The following is a 20,660-nucleotide window of genomic DNA, read 5'->3' as shown; positions in this document are numbered from 1 at the left end:
TCAAACCCATTGGACTTATGTGAAAATTTCAGATGCTCTGAGACCAAAGGGCGGGGAATGATAGGTATCATACAAAGCCATACCTCCTGTTATGAATTCTTGTGGGGCAGGCCTGTATAGCGCCAAACTTTAATTCAGCCAGTCATCCAAATGCATACGGGACAAAATCAACAAACTGGGTGGTCAGTGACCTAGAAATTTGGTTAAAACATAATTGATGTGTGGTATCATTCGGTGGTTCCTAACCTTTCTGAGTATGAGGACCCCTTTTATAAAATAAAAAGAAAATTCAGGGGTCCTTAAATAATAATAATCATATTACTAATAGTCCTCAATTGAGAAAAATCCATATACATTCAGTTAACACTCTTAAATGCAGCATTACTACATGCTGTGAATTTGTATTTGCTCAACCCAATGATATCTATAGATTCATAATACAGTATCCCAAAAGTCTTATTGTGCTTAATGGCATTAAGGCATTTGAGACAACCTATATAGCAATACATACATGTAACCAATATTATAGAACAAAAAACTCTGAACTTACATGGACCAGGTTCAATCTAGAGGATTTGTCTGAACATTTTCTGTCCCCTTTTCTACTGCTTTGCCACTCTGTGAAAGGGGAAGAGGGTGATAAGACTGAGCAACATTTTGTGTTTTTCTTTGTTTCATGAACCCAGAAAGGCCTAGGGTTCAAGTCCCATCTTCTTGACCCATATTCTTTGTGATCCTGGGCAAATCACTTAATGTTTCAGTGCTACAGGCAGTTGTTTAAAAGTAGAAGTTGCAGAGACAATGCTAATCTCTATTGGCAAACAGAATTTCTTCACTTGGACGTTTCCTGTGGTAGTGAAACCCAGCCTCTAGCCTTTTTTTAATGGGTTTTCAAGACCATATAACTTGTCAACTATCAGTCATTCAATGAATAAACGTTTATTAAGCTCCTACTATGTTCTAAGTACTGTGCTAAGCACTGGAGATTCAAAAAATGCAGAAGATGGTCCTTACGCTCAAGGAGTTTACAATCTAATGGGGAGACAGCATACACACAGATGTATACAGAACAAACTATGTATAGGACAAATAGGAAATAATTAACAAAGGGTAGGCACTAGAACTAAGAGGATTTGGGGAAGGATTACAATAAAAGAAGACATTTTAGTTGGGACTTAAAGGAAGCTAGGAAGATCAGTAGGAGGAACAGAGAACGAACAGTATTCCGGGAAGAAGAGATAGGCAGAGAATATGCTCAGAGCAGAGGGAAGGAGTGGCTTCTTTGTGAAACAAGCCAGGAGGCCAGTGTCACTGGGCTGAAGAATATGTGTTGGGGAGTAAGGTGGAAGAAGACCGGAACGGTAGGAGGGGGTTAGGTTATGAACGTCAAACAGATGATTTTGTATTTGATTCTGTAGGCGATGAGAAGCCGCTAGGGTTTACTGAGTAGGGTGATGGCATGAGCAGGCCTGTGCTTTAGGAAAATCACTCTAATTGCTGAAATGAGGTTGAATGGGGAGAGTTGAGGGAAGCAGACTCATCAGCAAGCTGTTGCAGAAGTTCAGGCATGAGGTGATGAGGGACTGCAGCAGAGTTGTGACAGTGGCACAGGAGAGAGAAGGGAGCATGTTAGGGAGATGTTGCAAAGTCCTTGGAAAGAGATTGGATATGGGGGGGGGGATGAAGCATCAAAGATGACTCCTGGGTTGTGAGCCTGAAGAACTGGAGGATGGAATTGCCTTCTGTAGTAATAGGGAAGGTAAGATGGGGGAAGATTTAAGAGGAAAGATAGTTTTGTTTTACACATGTCAAGTTTAAGATATCTACTGGGCATCCAATTTAAGATGTCTGATTAAAGATGTGATATTGGAGGTCAGCAGAGAGTTTTAGGCAGGAAAGGTACCTTTAAATCCATGGGAGCTGATGAGATAACCAAATGAAGAAATATAGAAGGAGAAGAGAAGAGTGCCCAGGACAGAACCCTGAGGGATACCTACACTTAGAGGGAGTGATCTGAAAGAGGATTAAGCGTAGGAGACAGAAGAGGAGTGGTTTGATAGCTAGGAGGAGAGCCAGGAGAGTCATGTACCAAAATCCTGGAGAGAAGAGAGTATCACTTGAGAGTGATCACCAGTGTCAAAGGCTGGAGAGACCACATGGATAATGGGAATAGAGAACAGGCCATTGGCTTTGTAAATTAAGAGATGATTGGTAATTTTGGAGAGGGTGGTTTCAGTGGAACGATAAGGTCAGAAGCTTGATTGTGAGGGATTAATAAGAGACTGGGAGGAGAAAAAATAGAGGAACCTATTGCAGATGGCCTTTTCAAGGAGTTTAGCTACTAAGGGCAGAAGATAGAGGGCAGTAGTTAGTGGGGATGGGAGAATCAACTGAAGATTTTTTTTTTCAGGATGAGAAAGACTTGGACATGTTTGTAAATAGAAGAAAATGAACCAGTAGACAGGGAGAATTTGGAAATAAGTGATAGAGTGGGGATAACAGAGAGGGCCATCTGTTGGAGGAGAAAGGCTGGAATTAGGATCACTTAAAGAAGTTAAGGAGTTAGCCTTGGTAAGAAGTAAGGCTACTTTATATATGACAGAAGTGGCAGAAGGCATCTGAGTGATAGGAGGTGAAGAAGAGGGGGGAAGGAGCTCATGGTGAAGAGATTCACTTTTTTCTGTAAAATCTATGAGGCAAGGTTCTTGACTGACAGAGTGGGCAAAGGCGGAGCCCTAGGATGTTTGAGGAGGTATTAAAAGGTTAGGAAGAGCCACTGTAGAGTGTGGGATAGTGAGTTGATAAGGGAGGCAGAGTAGGATTGGCCAGCAGCAGTGAGGATCGAGTTGCAGTTGTATACATAAATTTGTAGTGGACCCAGTTAGAATGATTTTCTCCATCTTCATTCAGCAGCACATGTATAGGAGCAAAGGTGGCAATTGGTGGGAGTGATCCAAGGCTGAGGCTTGACTGGCCCTAACTAGCAATATGATAAGGGAACTAGGGATTCAAGAGGAAAGGACAATATAGAATTGAATTGGCTGACCAAGGGTTCAAGATGAGGAAAAGAAGAGAAAGTAATTAATGGAGGGGAGGTGGCCTGGGAGATAATTGATAGGTCAAGGGACTGGAGGTCATGCTGTGGACGAACAGATCTGTAGACAACAGATAATAATATTTTGATTGAGTGGTAGATATGAATAGCATGAACCTTAAAGGGAGAGAGATTGATGTGTTACAAAGGTAGGGGAAAAAACTGGAAATTGGCAATGGGAAGCAACTAATGGTGAATCTCCTGGTGATGAACCTTCTCTACTTTGACAGACTTGTCCTAAGAAATTAAGCACCATCTATCACCAGGACAGTGACATGATAAAGCAGGATTTAAGGAAAATTAATGTCAGTAGTATTGAGACAAATAAGCTGAGCTAGAATCAGAAAAAAAAACCCTAGAAAAGATCCTATATTCCAGCCTTGATTTTTCTCTCCCTTGACTGCTGATTAGTCTGGGCTTTCCATAATAGGAAAAAAAAGAAAGACTATAAATGAAGATGGAAAGAGCTAGAAAAGCTATTTGGAAGACCTTAGAAGCCACAGACAGCTTGCAGTTCATGCCATTTCATTGACCCCAGCTTCATAAGGTGCTGTTGGTGCCATTTTTTAGACAAATGTTCCACGTATTTACCAACACTGAACTTTGACTTTTCTTGATCTTGCATCAGGAATTGTGGCTTTAGTACTGGGGCCTCTCTTGCCATTTAAAAAAAACCCTGTTTTATTTTTAATTTATGAAATAAAGCCAGCATTTCCATAACATGGTAGAGTAAGAAAAGATGATTATACACAAAACTGCAAATTTATTATGTACAACTTGCTATTCCTTTTAAATATGTAATAAAGTTATCACATAACTTTTTTTTCCCTTTTTTCTTCTCCCCTCCCCAAAATGGCTATCATTAGACACAAATGTGTGTGTGTGTCTGTGTGTGTGTGTCTGTGTGTGTGTGTGTGTGTGTGTGAAATTCCATACATACTTCTATTTATCACTTCTTTCTCTGGATGCAGATAGTATCTTCTTTCATAGCACCTTTGAGTTAATTTGGGTATTTATAATAGTAAAAAATATATATTAGTCACTCAAAGTTTTTCTTAAAACAATATTGCTGTTATTGTATATAGCATTCTCTTGGTTCTTCTCATATTTCTCTTAATGAAAACACTGTGCAGCCCTAGGCTTCTGTGCTCCCTACTATTTAATTGACCCGTTTCTTTCTAGGCCTTCATTTTGTTTTTTCCCCCAAAGCTTCTCTTCTCCTAACTCCATCAGAAAAGTTTACCTGCAACTGACCACTTCCAGGACAGAGTCCAACTGGCAGCAGTGGAGAAAATTATGAAAGCAGATGCTTTAGTTGTTGGGGCATAGTTTTAACCCACTTGAAAGTGATGGAGTAGAATTGAAGTTCCTTAAAAAAGGGAAAGAATGTTTGTCTGATTTCTCCTTCTCCTAACCTCAAACACTGCAAATAAGTATAAGACTAGATTTGTCATTCCTTTCCCCTTTTGTTCATTTCTCCCTTTGAAACTCATAGTCACTGCTCAATACGATGATCCAAGACAATTCCAAAGGACTCAAAATGAAAAAATGCTGTCCACCTCTAGAGGGAGAATTGGTGCAGTCTGGGTGCAAACTCAAGCATAATTTTCTCATTTTCTTTATTTTTCTTGCTCTTTTTTGGAAATATTTCTAATATAGAGTTATCTTTTGCATGATTTCACATGTGTAATTGATATATTGTTTACCTTCTCAGTGGGTGAGGGAGGGGGTGGGAAGGAGGGAAAGAATTTAGAATTCAAAATTCAAAAAGAATGTTAAAAAATAAATAATAAAAGTTTAAAATACGAAACAGGAAAAAAAAGAAATAGTGAGGAGACAAAAAGTATTGGTGAACATGACACTGACCCAAGAAGCTGGGCTGTCCTTCAGAGGGGGGCCTCATCCATTTTGTTTATGGTGCTTGTGATGCCTATGATGTTTATCAGCTACATACTTCCTGAGAAGAGCCTTTCCTTTCAGTAGCAGATTCTGGAGTAGGGGACATCCCTAAACTCATAGCCATTTGTACTCTGCCCTATTTAATCAGACCCCTGCTTTATTATAAACTTGAGCAACTATGACCATATCCTGTTTTCGGATCTGCCATTTGCAAGGTACCATTGGCATCATCGTAAGAAAGAACAGCAGCTTGCAGCTCCAGTCTCTTTAATGAATTCAGAATGCTTTGATTAATGAACAGAATGGGACAAAAAGGTCAAGAACTTGGTTCCAGAGAACTAACAAGAACAAAATAAAGAAACAAAAAAGAGGCCTCAAAGCCAGACAAATAAGCTAAGAATCAATGAGTTAGCAAGTATCCAATGAGACTGCTATGTGCCCAGTTTGGTCCCAGATACTATGAAGGAGATACAGGGGATGGTCGCAGGCCTGAAAGAGCTTACATTCTAGCTGGAAAAAGAAGGCTAATGCACATAAAACAATAGAAGAGCCTGTAAGTTATATGCTAAATTCTGGATAAACTGTAAGTTATAGACTATAAGTTATGGAAAAGACTACAGTTATGGCATAGATTATAAGTTATGGAAGAGTTCACACAAGAGAGTTGTTAGTGTGGACAAGAGACAGAAATGTGCATGGCAAGTGCAGCAGCTTGATTATAAGAGAGAGTTCAGGTTGGACAGGCTAAGTTTACAGAGAAAAAATTAAGGCTAATGAATTTGGATTCCTGAGGAGCCTTGTTAATCAGTAGTCGGCTTCATTGGGAATTTTACCCTTTTGACCTCTAGGCATCAGACAATACTTTTTTTTTCTTTTGTTATCTTTCATTTTCCCATCATACTGTAGCATAAATAGATTGTTTTGCACTTGGGCTCTGAGTTTCTTGGACTCAGCTTTGAACTCAGGAAGAATTGTCCCAGACCCTGTTTCCCTTTCTGCTGTGGAGAAGCTCCATGTAATGATGAAGAACTCCATCCAGGCAGGGACTTCTGGCCTGTCTTCTCTGCAGCTGTTGGACTTTGTGATCTTACTGATCTTACTTTGCATTCTTTTGTTGTTCAGTTATTTCAGTCATGTCTGACTCTTCATGATCGCATTTGCGGTTTTCTTGGCAGAGAAACTGGAATGGTTCACCATTTCCTTCTGCAGCTCATTTTACAGATGAGGAAACTGAGGCAAAGAGGATTAAGTACTTCGTACCCTTAGTCTCTCCCAATTCAGTCAGATCCTGAGAATGCTCCAGATGCGTATTTCATCTCTATCTTAACTATTGGCTTACATGTTTTTCCAAAGAGCTTTATTGCTCCATTTCAGTAGGGAGTAGCCTCTGAATAGTTTCCCTTTACTTTAATATAACTCATACCCAGAAACTTCCTGAATGAATAGCTTATAATTGTTCTAGACCCTTCTTTCTAGTCCCTTTTACAAAGTCAAAGGAAACTAAGTTCAAGAAGCGTTGTGTTCAGCAGCTCAGATGAAGTATAATAAAATGTTCTTTTCATCCTTTTGGACTAAGTTGCCACCACCATTATTGAATATTATCCAGCTATGTTCTTTCCTTTTGAAAACTGTAACAGCCTAATATGGGCCATTTGTATTTTAGAATCCACTGTTCCTCCCTTGATTGGAGCAAATATGAACCATTAGCCTTTTCTTTAGCTTTAGGTGAAGGACTTTGTCCGTGCTTCATGTTCCTGAAATTGTTTTTCAATCAATAGCAATTTTCTAGCATTTCTGCCTAGGAAAAGTTCTGATTTGAAGGACATTATTTGACTCCATCCTCACTGACCTTTACATAGCATGTCGTCGTTGTCGTCGTTGTTGTTGTTTAAATGAATGATGGACATTAAATCCTGTAACTGATAGCATTGAGAGATCCCATACTGTAGCGCATGGTCCTTATAGGATGCCTTCCCTTGTTAAAAAATAAATTGTAGTCGTTTCTCAGAATTGAGTTAGGATCCCCTGGAAGTTTATTTCTCTAGTGCGGCCGAGGCTGCTTTGTAGAAAGCAGAAAGAAAATAGCAGCAGCAACTGTCCTGACATTGTAAGATGAGAATCTAAGCAAAAAAGCAGACTTTCCCTAAGGTCCTGTGGTTTCTGTGCTTCCCAAAATGGCATCTTATATTTCACTTCTTCAAGAAACCATTATTTCATCAGTGTGGGTATACTTTATAGAATCAGACTTAGAGCAAAAGGGACATTATACTTTATCTGGTCCAACCTCCTTATTTAACTGAAACTGAGGTAAAGAGAGGTTAAATGACTTAACCTTTGCTCAGTGTCACGTAGGTTGCAAGTAGCAGAAGGAAGATCTTAACCTGGGTATCCTGACTGCAAAACAACTATTCTTTCCATTATCCCATACTCTCTCCACTAGCCCAGATCAGAAACTCTCTATGAATTGGTAGACATTCATTGAGGGTTTAGGAGGCTATAGATTCATTCCCCTTTGGACAACCTGGTAACACACCTTTTCTTTCCTTGAGGCTTGCTTCTCAGGTAAGAGGCACACACCAGGCCCATCCTGGCAGCTTTTCTAACTTGGTATTGTCATCCAGAGCTTACGGTCAGCTGAACCAAAGCTTGGGCTTTAAGATTCCAGGCATATATCTATGGCATAAAAGGATTAAGTTACCCAGCTCTAGACAATCATTGTGCAAATCAAAGGCCTTTTTATTGTAATATTTCCTACTGTCTTATAATTTTCAGATGGCATTATCATCCGTTCTTTAGGACCTACTTTCTTTCTTTTTAAATAAATAGTAATCATAGCAAACATTTATAAAAACAATTTAATATCTGCCAAGGACTTTGCATATATTTTCCAATTTGATCTTCACACCCACCCTCTAAGGTAGGTGATATTATTATCCCCATTTTACAGATGAGGGAATTGAGGCACACAGAGATTAAGTGACTTGCCCAGGATCATATGATTTGTAAGTGTCCCAGGCAGGATTGGAAAGTTTAAAGTAAATCAGCCCAGCAGCACCATGAAAGAGCCTTTAGAAAATCTTTGCATTCTCCTCTCCACCATAGCCTATTTATTATATAGTGGAAGTGATCGTTACAGTTGTAACAAGCGAATTAGTTATCCATTGTCCACACTGAGCCTATTAAGTGCAGAGGTGTTCACCAGACTGGCCACCAGCAATGAATAGCTTTGGCCATAGAAATTCATGAAACCTTCTTCTTTCATGGAGCAAAGTACTCACACCATTAAAATCATGGTTTTCATGAAGGAAGTGTTATTATTTTACAAAGTGAGGTTCTTCAGGGAGCTGATTGGCATTGATGATACCAGACTATTCTGTTTGGGTCTTTGTGATTAAAAGTTAACCACAATATTCGTGGGGGTACTGAGTTAGCCTGGTTGATGGTGGTACTTCCCCAGCCCCCCTTTTGGGCTGTAGTTTGACATCCCATTTGTAGCATATGATTATATCTCTAGAGCTGGAAGGAGCCTCAGAAGCCAACTCACCCATGCCCCTCATTTTACTGATGATAGTAGATAAAGTGCTAGACTTGGACTCAGGAAGACCTGAATTAAAAATCTGCCTCATACACTTGCTAGGCATGTGGTCCTGAGTATCTTACATTAATTATTTGGATCTCAATTTCCTCATCTGTAAGATGAGTATAATAATAGTACATCTCTCATGCGATTGCTATGAGCATCAAGGGAAATACTATATCTAAAGTACTTAACAAACCTTTAAGTGCTACGTGAATTTTGGCTGTTATCATGAAGAAACTGAGACTCTAGAGAGGTTAGGTGAATTGTATACAGTTTTATGGACAATAAGTATCAGAGTCTTAATTTTAACCCTTGTTTAACCCTCTGACTCCAGAATCAGTGGTCTTTCCACTGTGCCTCCATAATGCTAGACTGTATTGCCTCATCCAAGAGTCCTAGAATCCTATGGAACTAGTGAATGCATCCAAGACCTCATCCCACCCTAGCATTTGACTGATGAGAAAACTGAGTCCCAGAAGTCTGAAATGACTTGCCCAATTCTCACAATTGCCCAATGGCTGAGCCAAGTCAAGAACCCAGGTCTCCTCATTCCTAGGCCATGTGCTTTGGCCCTTAAATAACACTATCTGTGTTAGGACTGGCTATAGCTAGCTTTCTTGGAGCTGAAAGCCAGTCCTTTGCCTATTTTTCAGGGGCTCAGCACAAAAAAAAGGAAAGTTGTAGTCATGTGCTTTACTAACTAGAAAAGCAGGGAAGACAAGTGTGAATGATTGCCAATGACCTTTGTGTCCTGGGGCACAGATAGATTCTCCATAAGACATCCCAAGAATCTAACTAGAATCCTCAACCACTAAACATAAGGTTGATGAGGCCCCCATAAAGAATGCAGCTTCTTGGACAAATGTCTGCTTTTTCTCCTCTCTCTCTCTCTCTCTCTCTCTCTCTCTCTCTCTCTCTCTCTCTCTCTCTCTCTCTCTCTCTCTCTTTCTCCCCCCTTTCTCTGTTTCTTTCTTTCTCTTTTCTCTGTCTCTCTGTCTCTGTCTCTCTCTTTCTCCCTCTTTCCTCTCTCTCTCTCTCGGTACTAACAAAAAATGATTGTGCCATGTGTTTAAGTACTTTATGGTTCTCAAAGCCCTTTCATATGTTTTCCACTTATATTTTATATATTTCTTTTCAGCCTAACCATAATGCTATTGATTGGCTAGGCACGACAGGTACAAAGTGGGGTAATGGAAAGAGGGCTGGAATTGGCAGCAGATTGGAGCTCAAATCCTGGTTCCAAAACTGAGTTTTTGTATGTGACCACGGGCAAATGGACTGTGTGGAGAATGCCTACCTAAGGGGGTTTCTATTGAAGAAAGAACTTTATAAACCTTAAAGCTCAATAGAAATGGTAGAGTTATTGTAGATAAGGAAACCAAAGCTTAGGGCTTAAGTACTGTGGCTCAAAATCACACAGCTGGCATTAGAGGCAGAGCCAAGATTCCAACCTTTAATATTCAGTCTCTAAATCAAGTGCTCTTTCCACTGATTTTCAAGCCCAGTGGAGCAAAGACTAGCTAGGAACTGGTCAAGACCAGAGGTAGGTGAATATTATTTAGGGCATAGTTAGGGACATGGACAGGTCATCCAGTGTGTCATTGCTCAGTTACCACCAGAATGGCCAGCAAGTTGTATAATGGTGACCCGTGATATTCCCACACCTGCCTGTTTCTTTCCACAGTCCTTAACTAAGAGACTGTGTCTTACTCCATCTGTCCTTCACACGTGGTTTTAGATGCTCCTAATCTCTGCCAGCTACTTATACGAGCTGTGATAGACTCAACCTTTGGGGAAAGGCTGCCATGATCTCAGTCAATACTTTCTCAGTGCTTGGAATTAATCATTCTGTTGGCAGTTCCCTGCCTGTTTTCCTTCCTGCATCATTATAACATTTGTATTACATCACCTATGCTACATCAGTGATGTGTGATTCTAGGTAGTTCATGACAAAAGACAGGATCTCACCACTCTCCTAAGAGGCTTGGCATGAACTGAATTGTGTGCACTTTCATTAAAAGTGGAACTTGGGAAACAGGATAGAAGAGCTATCCTGAGTTTTGTTTTGATGTACATTTATTGTCAGTCCCCTCTTATAGCCAATAAGAAAGAACTCAGTTGTCTAGGTTAATGAATCTAACTATCAACTTGGAGCAGGTTAGAACTGAAACTAGGGAAGAATGACTGAGGCTGCCCTTGGACACACACATGAGGAAGACAGCTTCTCTTGGTGTTTGTCTTATGGTCTTTGTCCTAGCCCAGACTGCTACTACTAGGGTCCAGTCATCATGGTTCCCCTTTCCTAGAGCCCCTCTTCCTTGCTGGGCCCCATGGGTGATGGGTTACTTCCTCTCCTGATTTAAGTACACATCCTCTGTGTTGCCACCCTTTCCCCTCACATTGGATTATTTTCTATGCTGTCATCCTCCTCCAACTGTTTTTCTCAGGTGAAAGTATTTCTACTTATTGCTCTGCCACAGATTCCATTCAAGGCTCTGTGTAATTAAGAGCTAGAGACACAGGAAGATGTCACATAATCTGTAGAGGCTAGGTCAGTAATTTCTCCCTACCAAATGGTTTGTGATGTGGCCAGGGCATGTCACCGATCTTCTCCACCTCTCAGCTCTCAAACCCATCAAATGGGAGAATATTTACCTATCTCAAGGCGGTCCTGTTTTTATTAACTTATTCATAATAACAAAACTTACAAAGAATAAAAGCACTACTGTATATTGTTCCTGGGATGATTCTTGCTGGCACCAGAAGAGAAAACCTTGGTTTATACCTGATTCCAGAAGGCCCTCCACAATCTGATCCCAATTTTCCTTTCCAACCTTATCTTCTTTTCCTTCCTCCTTGAACCTTTACTTAAGTACGCCATCCACAATGTCCCATCTTTATTCTTAACCACACTTATGACTTGTCAGAATCAAAACTTTTTTGAATACCTCTTAATTGCAAAGCAGTCAGTCTTTTCATGTATATGTTTTATTTCCTTACCTAGATAAAAAGCACCTTTAAGGTAGAGACTAGACTAGACCTTATTCATCTTTGTATCTCCTGTAATGCCTTGTCCACAATAATCATTCAACTAGTGTTGGCCAGTTGCTCAATTGTACTTGATCCCTAGGTCATCTCTGCCAAAAGGTTCTCTGAAATCTGTTGGTAAAAATCCATTCTTTCTATCATTCAACAAGTTCCCAGTATTGCCAAGAACTGGAGATACAAAAGACAAAAGTGAAACAAGTCTTACCTTCAAATCTCACATTCCTTTGGAGGAAAACAATGTGTAATAAGTAAACACAGAATAAATACAAGGTAATTTCAGTGGAGGAGGACACTAATTTAGGAGACAGTGTTTAGGTGGAGCCTTGGAGGAAACTAGGGATTGCAAGGATTTCAAAAGAAAGTGAATTCAAGGGATAGATAATATATGTAAAGGAATGGAAGCAGAGGTGGGATGTCTTACATAAGAAACGTACTAACATGTAGCCCAGATGGGGAGTAATGCTTACTACATGTGGGACCAGATTGCCAAAACCTTTAAATGCCAAAAAGAAGTATATGTATTTTATTATAGAAGAAATAGAATAAATTCCTGAGAACCCGAGTTCACTACAGATCCAGACAATTAGCCTTTGAGGTAGATCCTCGTTTATTCTCCAATGCCCTTCCCCCAATCTCAAAAAAGAGCCCCATTTATTTTAGGGTGATTATTCCTTCTAAGCTACATTTCCCTCTCTTGCTTTCCTGCCCTGTTGGATTCCCACTGTATAAGAAACGTTTTCTTTTACATAAATAAGAACATAAATTTAGAGCTAGATAGGCCTTAGAGATTATCTAGCATAATTCCCTCATTTTACAGATGAGGACATTTAGGCCCAGGAAATTATTATGATTTGCCCAATGTTACTTGTCTGTAACAAAGCAAAGATTTGAAGTCAACCAGTTAATCAGCAAGCCTTTATTAAGCATTTGCTGTATGCCAGGCACTATGTGAGGGGCTGGTCTGCAGGCTCCAAGTACACTACTTTCCATTGTGGCCTACTACCCCTTAATACTTCTGGTACAGCCGGTATATTAAAACTCGCCTTCAGAAATAATGGTTATATGAACTAGTCCTAGAAAAAAGAGTTATTGTGTTCAATAGTTCTCAATATGGAATGTGTGTTCACTTAGTCTGAAATATGTTTTTAATCCTTGTATTGTATATGCTTTATAAAATATTGTAACAGAAGAATTTGATTTCTTTTGGGGCCTGAATCCCTTTCAACAAGATTCAATGAGTCTGACTCTGAACAATAGAATCACTTGAATAAGTTTCTACATTTTAAGAGGCATTTAACATTTAAACAGCTGATACCTTTTGACATCTGGATCAATTTAAAAATAAAAGGACTCTATTTTGGGGGGAAAGGGAGTTGATAAATTCTTCATCTTAATGCCAACAGATTTTTTATTCTATTTTTAATTTTCAGAATTATTCTTGATTGTAGCATTTCATGTAATTTAGTTTTGTCTCTTGTCTTTTTTCCCCCTTTCAGAATTCTCAGGGGTTGTGATATCACACCACACATTTTACTGTGGCAAAAATGGACTATTTTCAACAGTGGAAAGTACCATGTTGACAAAGTATAATTCTTGACTGCCACATGCCTCCAGAAGACGTTGAAGTCTGTTAAAAGTAAGTCAAATGGATAAATTGTAGATGATTTGTGAGTAAAGTAAGCACCTTTTTATGGGGAACTCATCTTAGAAACTGTAATTAGACAACAACAACTATTATTGGTGCTATGACCAAATTCTCGTGAAAAACAATTCCAAAGTAGATAATAAAATGTTATACACTGAAACACATAGGGAATGTTTTTGAAACATTCCCATTGTATTGGAATTAAACTATCATAATCAGTCAATATACAATTTATTTTCTGTTGGATCATAATTGACTAAGGAATCTTCTGAGATGTGGATTTTTCTGTTGTTATAACAATTTATTTTTGAAATAAATATTGAGACTTGGCACCCTAAAAATTTGTTGTGCATTCTCTACCTCTGGGCCAGTTTCCCATTAATCTCAATTTAATGTTAACTTCATCAGTTAGCCCAGTGATGAAAAAAAAATTAGATAGAATTCTAAACTTAATATTCTGGATTTAAATCTACTTTAATCCATTGAGTTTATAGAATCAAACTTAATTTCATAGCTAAATGACTTCAGTGGATACATTATACCCAACAATTAGTCATCTAGACTTTGACTGAAGACTTCCAGTGAGAGAGAACAAATCATTTCCCGAATTAGCCCTTTCTACTTTGGATTATTAGGAAATTTCCTTTATGTTGAGCCTAATTTTGCATTTCTGCAACTTCTACTTATTATACCTCATTCTGCACTGTTGGGCCAGGCAAAACAAGTCCCATCCTTTTTCCCTTCAAAAACTGTCTTCAAACTTCATTATTTAGTGCAGATGTAAAACTGAATCCTTGCATGAAAGGGAATTGGCCATGCTCTATTCTCAAAGATCAAGACCCAGAACATGGCACAAAATACCTTGTGTTCAATCTAGTTATCTCGAAGTTTTTGTTTTTAATATTTTGTGATTTGTTCCTCAAATAATACAAACAAATGTACAGTGAAAGATCTCTAACACAAATATAGGGCAACTTTATTAATATTCCAAACATAAATATGGATATTCTACAGGGTCAAATTAACATTAGGTGGAAACTCAGCATATTATAGCAAGCTTTTACAGCATGTTATCTGTGTGTAAAGAACCATGTCTTAACCTGTGGTGCATACAAATCTGTGTAATTGGGTTCACTGCTCTAAAGATGTTCAAGTTACTCCAAAATAACTTGAATAACAAAGATTTATAAACTAATAACATATTTACAAATTACTCTGAAATGTAATGTTTGAAAAGCGTATGATTGTATTCCTAGAAACAAATAAGCAGTAGCATGAGTGGGATGAGGGTTATTATCGGAGTGATGGTAACCAGATGTTCCCCATCTCTGCTGAGGACAGAACAAGACACAGGGGCTTGAAATGAAGGCAGAAAGATGAATGTCAAAAAATGAAGAAGAATGTCATGACTGAAGGTCTCTGAAACTTTGAGATACATTATTGAGGGAGGTCTGGCTTCTTCTTCTTCCCTAGAGATCTCAAGAATAAAATAGATGATCATCTGTACTATATAACTTAGAGCTGGGAGAAAGAGGGTGAATGAAATGACCTCTTGAGGTTCTTTGATTCCTATAATTCTTTGAATTCTGTGTAAACAATTTAGGCTTAATAAGATCAGCAAATCTGAGTTTCAAAAACTAAATGTTCAATACAGGCAGGGGTAAGACTTTGGTTCCCATTTGTGGTGAACCTATTATTTATTCATTCTCTCAAGTGTTAAGTAACTGTTTTTGGTCACATTTCAGTTGCCTTTGCATTTTGTGGATGTAGCTTAAAAAAGAGAATTTTAAATTTGCAGTTACTTCAAGGGACATTTATTGAGTGATGTCATGTGCTAGGCACTGTACACCTCAATCTTTGTCGTAAAGGAGCCTGTAATAGGGTAATAGTTGAGGCTTGTCTACAATCAAATGCAGTACAAAAAGAGCCAGAACAGTTCAGTCAGTGCATTGAACACTGGATTTGGAGTCAGAAAACATGGAATCAAGTCTTGTCTTGAGCATTTAATGGCTTGTGACCATGAGCAAGTTGTTTTTACCTTGCGTGAGCCTCAGTTTCCTCATCCATAAAATGGGGATGGTAATATTTGTACCACAAGGTAGACTGTGGGATAGACACATGGTTGAAAGTGCTACATAAATATAGATCTGTTATCTATACTCTTGAAGTAGAGTATGGATGTGAATTAGAGAGGTACAAGGTACTAGGAGAATTTTGAGGTCAAAGGCATGATATCTGGTTTGGAGGGATCAGTTACCATAAAGTAATGGCATTTAAGCAGGACCTTGAAGGGTAAGTTGAATTTCAACTAGTTAGAATGTTGGATGAAGGCAACTTTGGGGACAGAGAATGCCATGAACATGGGTATGGAGGCCAAAAAATTCAAATATGTTCAGTGAGAGAATGTACTGAAGCATGGAGACAGTTGCATTAAATAGGTCTGGCCAAGTAAGCTGGGGCTGGAATGTGAGAATGCCTTAAATACCAAGTCAAGGACTTAGGAGAAGTTTTTGACCTGGAAAGTGACTCGATCACAGCTACATATTGAGAAGATGAATCCTAACATGACATATAGGAAGGATTCAGATGTGTTTGTCATTGTGGCAGCTTAGTTTTTGAAGTGTTCATTTTCTGACTTTTAATTTGAAGAATTCTGTTTGGTCTTCAGTGAAGGGATTGCTCTAGGTACAATGAAAAGAGTACTGGAATCAGGACCAGGATTAACCTACCAAATTTGTCACATTTTAGTCTGTATAACTTTGGGCTGGTCATGTAAGCTCTCTGGGCCTCAGTTTCTTCATTTTTTAAAAATAAATGGAAGTCAGACCGGATGATCTTTAAGGTCCAGTCCAACTCTAAATCTGTGGCTATGACTCTGACTATGACTGAATGAGTTAATGACAAGAAAGGAACAGGACTATATGTCCTCTTCTCTTTGGAGTTAATGCCTAACACAGTAACTTGCATATTTGGTCCAGACCTATGATTTCCCCAGTGTAGAAAGCTCCCGTATGAATGCAGATCAGCTGTTATTCCTCAATTTACCGTATTAGTGAATGCCTGGGGCAACTGAGAGATTAAGTGCCTTCCCCAGGGTGAGAAGGCTAGTATCTATCAAAGGAAGAACTTGAACTCTACTCTTGGATAGAGTGCTCTGCCTGGAATTAGGAAGGATCATATTACTGAGTTCAAATATGACCTCAGACACTTATTAGCTGTGTGACCCTGGACAAGTCACTTAACCTTGTTTGCCTCAGTTTCCTTATTTGTAAAATGAGCAAAGGGGGAAAATGGTGTACTACTCCAGTATCTTTGCCAAGAAAACCTCAAATAGGGTCAGAAAGAGTGAGAACTAAAAATGATGGCAACTACTAAACTAAACTCTTTCTAATGCCTTGCTTATGCTAGGTATAACTTCATAATGCCTATTGAATTGGGCCTGTATCCCCAGTGCCTACCACAGTGGATGCTCAATTGGTATTTGTTGAGTATCAGTTCATTTCCTTTATCTAGATGGATGTTGAAGGCCAAAGCAGAACTGACTAACTTTTGCTTCAGTTGTTTAGATAAGTAAAATAACTGAATTGAATATCCTTTGGTCTGATTGTTTGAATAGGATAGGATTAGGCTAAATTTCCTTAATTCAGTGGCATGTCTTCTTGTCTACATTCACCTTATTTATAATAGTAATCCAGGTCTTTTGATTGATGATCTTTGGATTCTTCTCTATTAAATCCTATTTCCTGTCATTTTCTTTGGTCAATATTGCCATTGCAGTGAATTCCTTCTTGAGTAAATTTTGAATGATAATTAAGTGAGAGAATAGGTCAAGTTGATGCATGTTTTAAGTTGTAAACATTACTTGTGTTGCAGGAGATTGGGTCTTCAAAAAAATGGCTTAGAGGACAGATTTTTTTTTTTAACAAAAATAGCTTAGGAGTATTTTTTCTTAAAACCTAGCTTTATTACAACTCTCAAAGGCAGTATATAAAAAGAATGATTTTATATCACAGATGTTATATGTAGTTTTTTGTATATAAAAGCAGTATGTTTCCCTCTAATGTTCATGGAATAAATATTTGGTACTACAATACTTGGGGGAGCTGTATACTTCCTATGTCAAACTTTGTGAAATGTCATGATGGATGAAATTTATTCTATTCCTTTCTTGGGGAATTATGGGACACTCATACTCAGGCATAGTATGTTTCCTTACTTTACTAAAGTCAATTGGAGGTGATAAATGGAAACTAATGTAATTTGGAAATGAAAGAATATGCTATTTGGCAAAGATAAGTATGTACAAGCTGTCCTCCTAGATACGTTTGCTATCTTATTACATCTTCCTGCATTATAGTTACTCTATCTCAGAGACCCTATGATGAGGATGGGGATCTTTAGTAAATCACCTAAAGCTAAACTATTTAGGCATATTGTTCTTTATATAAAATATGGAAATGGAAAAACAATATGACAAGTTTTAATGTCAGGCCAAGGAAAGATTAAAAAAAAAACACATGGAAGTAGATCAGTCTGTTATTTCCTTTCCAGTTTTCTTTGAAATTATTTTTGAAACCAAAAGTATTCTAATTCCTCCTTGAGGAAGACTTTGACTCTTTGGAGAAAGTACTAACCCTTTTGATCTATCCAGTTTGGCAAAAAGAAAAATGGCATCTTTTTAAAAAAAATCATTAAATGACTATATAAGGTTAATCTTTATTGTCTCTGCCAATTTAAAGTTTTTCTTTCTGAGATTTTCTTGAAAATAAATTCACTATCTGATCAAAATACAAAACTTACTATAAATAGGACATAATACATAACTGAAGGTTTCACTACTACTAATATCTTAAGTAAAACCAGGTCTGACCGAACTTAGCATTTCCAAATTGGATTGTATTCATTTGACTTGGGGCTCAAAGTAAGAAGGGGAACAATAAAGTAACAGATATTTCTTGAACCCTTCTTATGTTCAAAGATTAAGAATTCAAACCCAGTGTCTATCCAAGAGGTAACTACAGTCCTGTTATACATTATGTGTATATATAAATTTATATATATGAAAAATATGTGGCCGTATGTGATAAGTACCAATCTCCCACCTGCTAGTACCTGCCTTATTTGCCATCTATTTATTTTATATATTTGGTCTATATATTTTATATAATTGCATATATCTCTATTGATCTCCTTTCATAGAATGTAAGCTCCTCAAAGGCAGAGGTATTTCATTTTTATCTTTATATCCTCAGCCCTTAGCCCATTACAGGCACTAAATAAATGTGAATTGATGGATTAAATGGTGTAGACCAACCAAAAGAGACCCAAACCAGACTAAAATGTAGATAAGAAATGTTTAACAAAATAAATAAAAACACAATACAACAAGGACATATGAAGAAAGACATTGTCTGCATCCAGAGAAAGAACCAATAAATAGATGTATAGAATAATTTTACATATATATGCCTATTTATTTCTAATAAAGCCATCTTTAGGTTGGGGTGGGGTGGGGGGAGACAGAAGAAAAAAAGAAATTTACATGATAATTTTGTTGTGTATTTGAAAGGAATAGTAAGTTGTACATAGTAGATTTGTAGTTTCATGTGCAATCATCTTTTTTATTATACTATATTATAGAAATACTTGTTTATTTCATGAATTAAAAATAAAATTTAATAATGAAAACCACAATACAACATAGGTAATATTGATTTGTTGTTTTCTAAGTCAATGTGTGCTAATAGGGATCCATTTCTTTTTAAGTTTGACACTGCTATTATAGTCAATGAAGGAGTCCTGAGTAGAGAGAAGTCCCTTGGGCCTACAGTGGTCATGGCAGGCTAGATTAGGGGATGTAAAATATTTGAATTGAATGTCATTTCAGATAGAAAAAAAATAAGTAATTGGGAGTTTACATAAAGACTACTATGCTTTGCTGTTTGTTTTTTTAAAGTTGTATAGTTATTTAGGGAGGCTAGGTCTGAGGTTCCATCTCTACAAATCCACCTGTTACTCTGGTGTTTATTTTTAGTATGTCATTTATGGGAAGGCTTTATGTCTATTGGAAGTTAGTGGCTCAATTTCAGATCTTCCTGGAAAGAAGATGGATGGCATTTCACCCCATTTTAACCCCCAGTGTGGCTCAAAATCAAAATGCCTTTCTTTGATTACCCACAGGGACCGAAGGAGTAGACTAAAAATAATACAAGATAGGAACCTGGCCGACTGACAGCCAATTAGAAGGACTTCATCTTCAGATCTGTTAGGAATAATCAGCTAACCAATAGTAAGCATTAGCTAGAAAATTCCCTTTAATTGATCAGATCTGAATGCTTTGACACTTATCCTGGAAATGAAGTAAGAGAAAAAGAGAAAAAGCAGGCTAGGAAACTTTCCTATGTTAGAACATTGTGAGAAAGAAAGAAAGGAAGAAAAGAAGAAAGGAAGGAAGGAAGGAAGGAAGGAAGGAAGGAAGGAAGGAAGGAAGGAAGGAAGGAAGGAAGGATGGAGGGAAGAAGGAGGGAGGAAAGGAGGGAAGGAAGGAAGGAGGGAAGGAGGGAGGAAGGGAAAGAAGGAGGAGGAAGGAAAGGGAAGGGAAGGAAGGAAGGAAGGAGGAAGGAAGGGAAGGAAAGAAGGGAAGGAAGGAAGGAAGGAAGGAAGGAAGGAAGGAAGGAAGGAAGGAAAGAGTGAGCTTTGGTTTATTCTCATGTGGGTTAGAGCCTTGAACTATAGCTCAGAAGAGTAAAATATTAAACCTGACTCTTCCACTAACTATATATACCTATGTGACTTCTGGAAAGTCCCTTTACTTCTCTTGAGTCTCAGTTTGCTAAATATGCAAATTCAGGGAGTTGGACTAGATGATGTCTAAAATCCTTTCAAGTTCTAAAATTCTGTGTTTTCATGATCTGATTCCTTAGAAGCAAGGTAGCATGATAAAACAGAGAACTGGCTGCAGAGTCAGGAAGACTAGGGCTCAAGTACCCCCCCAATGCCCACCCCCTTAGATATTCTGTAGGAGGCCTGTCTTGATCCCATTGATTACCCCTACACCACTGCTAATTACCTGCTCCCTGAGCTTACATCCCATCTCTGTATGTACTTGTATATGCATATTTGTTTTGTGTGCTTTCTCCACCATTAGAATGTGAACTCCTTTTAGACAGGGACCTAATTTTGCCTTTCTTTGAAATCCCATCACCTGGCACATACAAAATTCTTAATGAACACTGTTGACTAACTCGTTCAAACTTACCACGCCTGTCAAAAGACTTAAGCTCTCTATGCCTCCAAGCAACTCGATAAAACTAGAAGGTATGGGGAAAGTGCCAAGCTTCATGGAGGAAATTCTCACCAGGATTTCCCTAAATTCTCCCCTCCCCCCTTAAAAA

The 20,660-nt window shown here is 38.2% G+C and overlaps 1 protein-coding gene across 4 annotated transcripts in view; it reads left to right on the top strand.

Moving 5' to 3' along the window:
- The window catches only part of OTUD7A (OTU deubiquitinase 7A), a 412,217-nt gene that overhangs the window by 194,127 nt on the left and 197,430 nt on the right, over positions 1 to 20,660 (top strand). For all 4 annotated transcript variants that reach the window (XM_020968629.2, XM_020968633.2, XM_020968631.2 and 1 more), the window contains one exon: positions 13,118 to 13,257. The gene's annotated coding sequence lies outside the window, so the exon portion shown is untranslated. The remainder of the gene's footprint in view (positions 1 to 13,117; positions 13,258 to 20,660) is intronic.

Source organism: Phascolarctos cinereus, unplaced genomic scaffold (assembly GCF_003287225.1).
Source record: "Phascolarctos cinereus isolate Bilbo 61053 unplaced genomic scaffold, phaCin_HiC Scaffold_3;HRSCAF=262, whole genome shotgun sequence".
NCBI classification, from domain to species: domain Eukaryota; kingdom Metazoa; phylum Chordata; class Mammalia; order Diprotodontia; family Phascolarctidae; genus Phascolarctos; species Phascolarctos cinereus.
The sequence above is the reverse complement of the archived record's forward strand: the minus strand, read 5'-3'. Positions and strand labels throughout refer to the sequence as shown.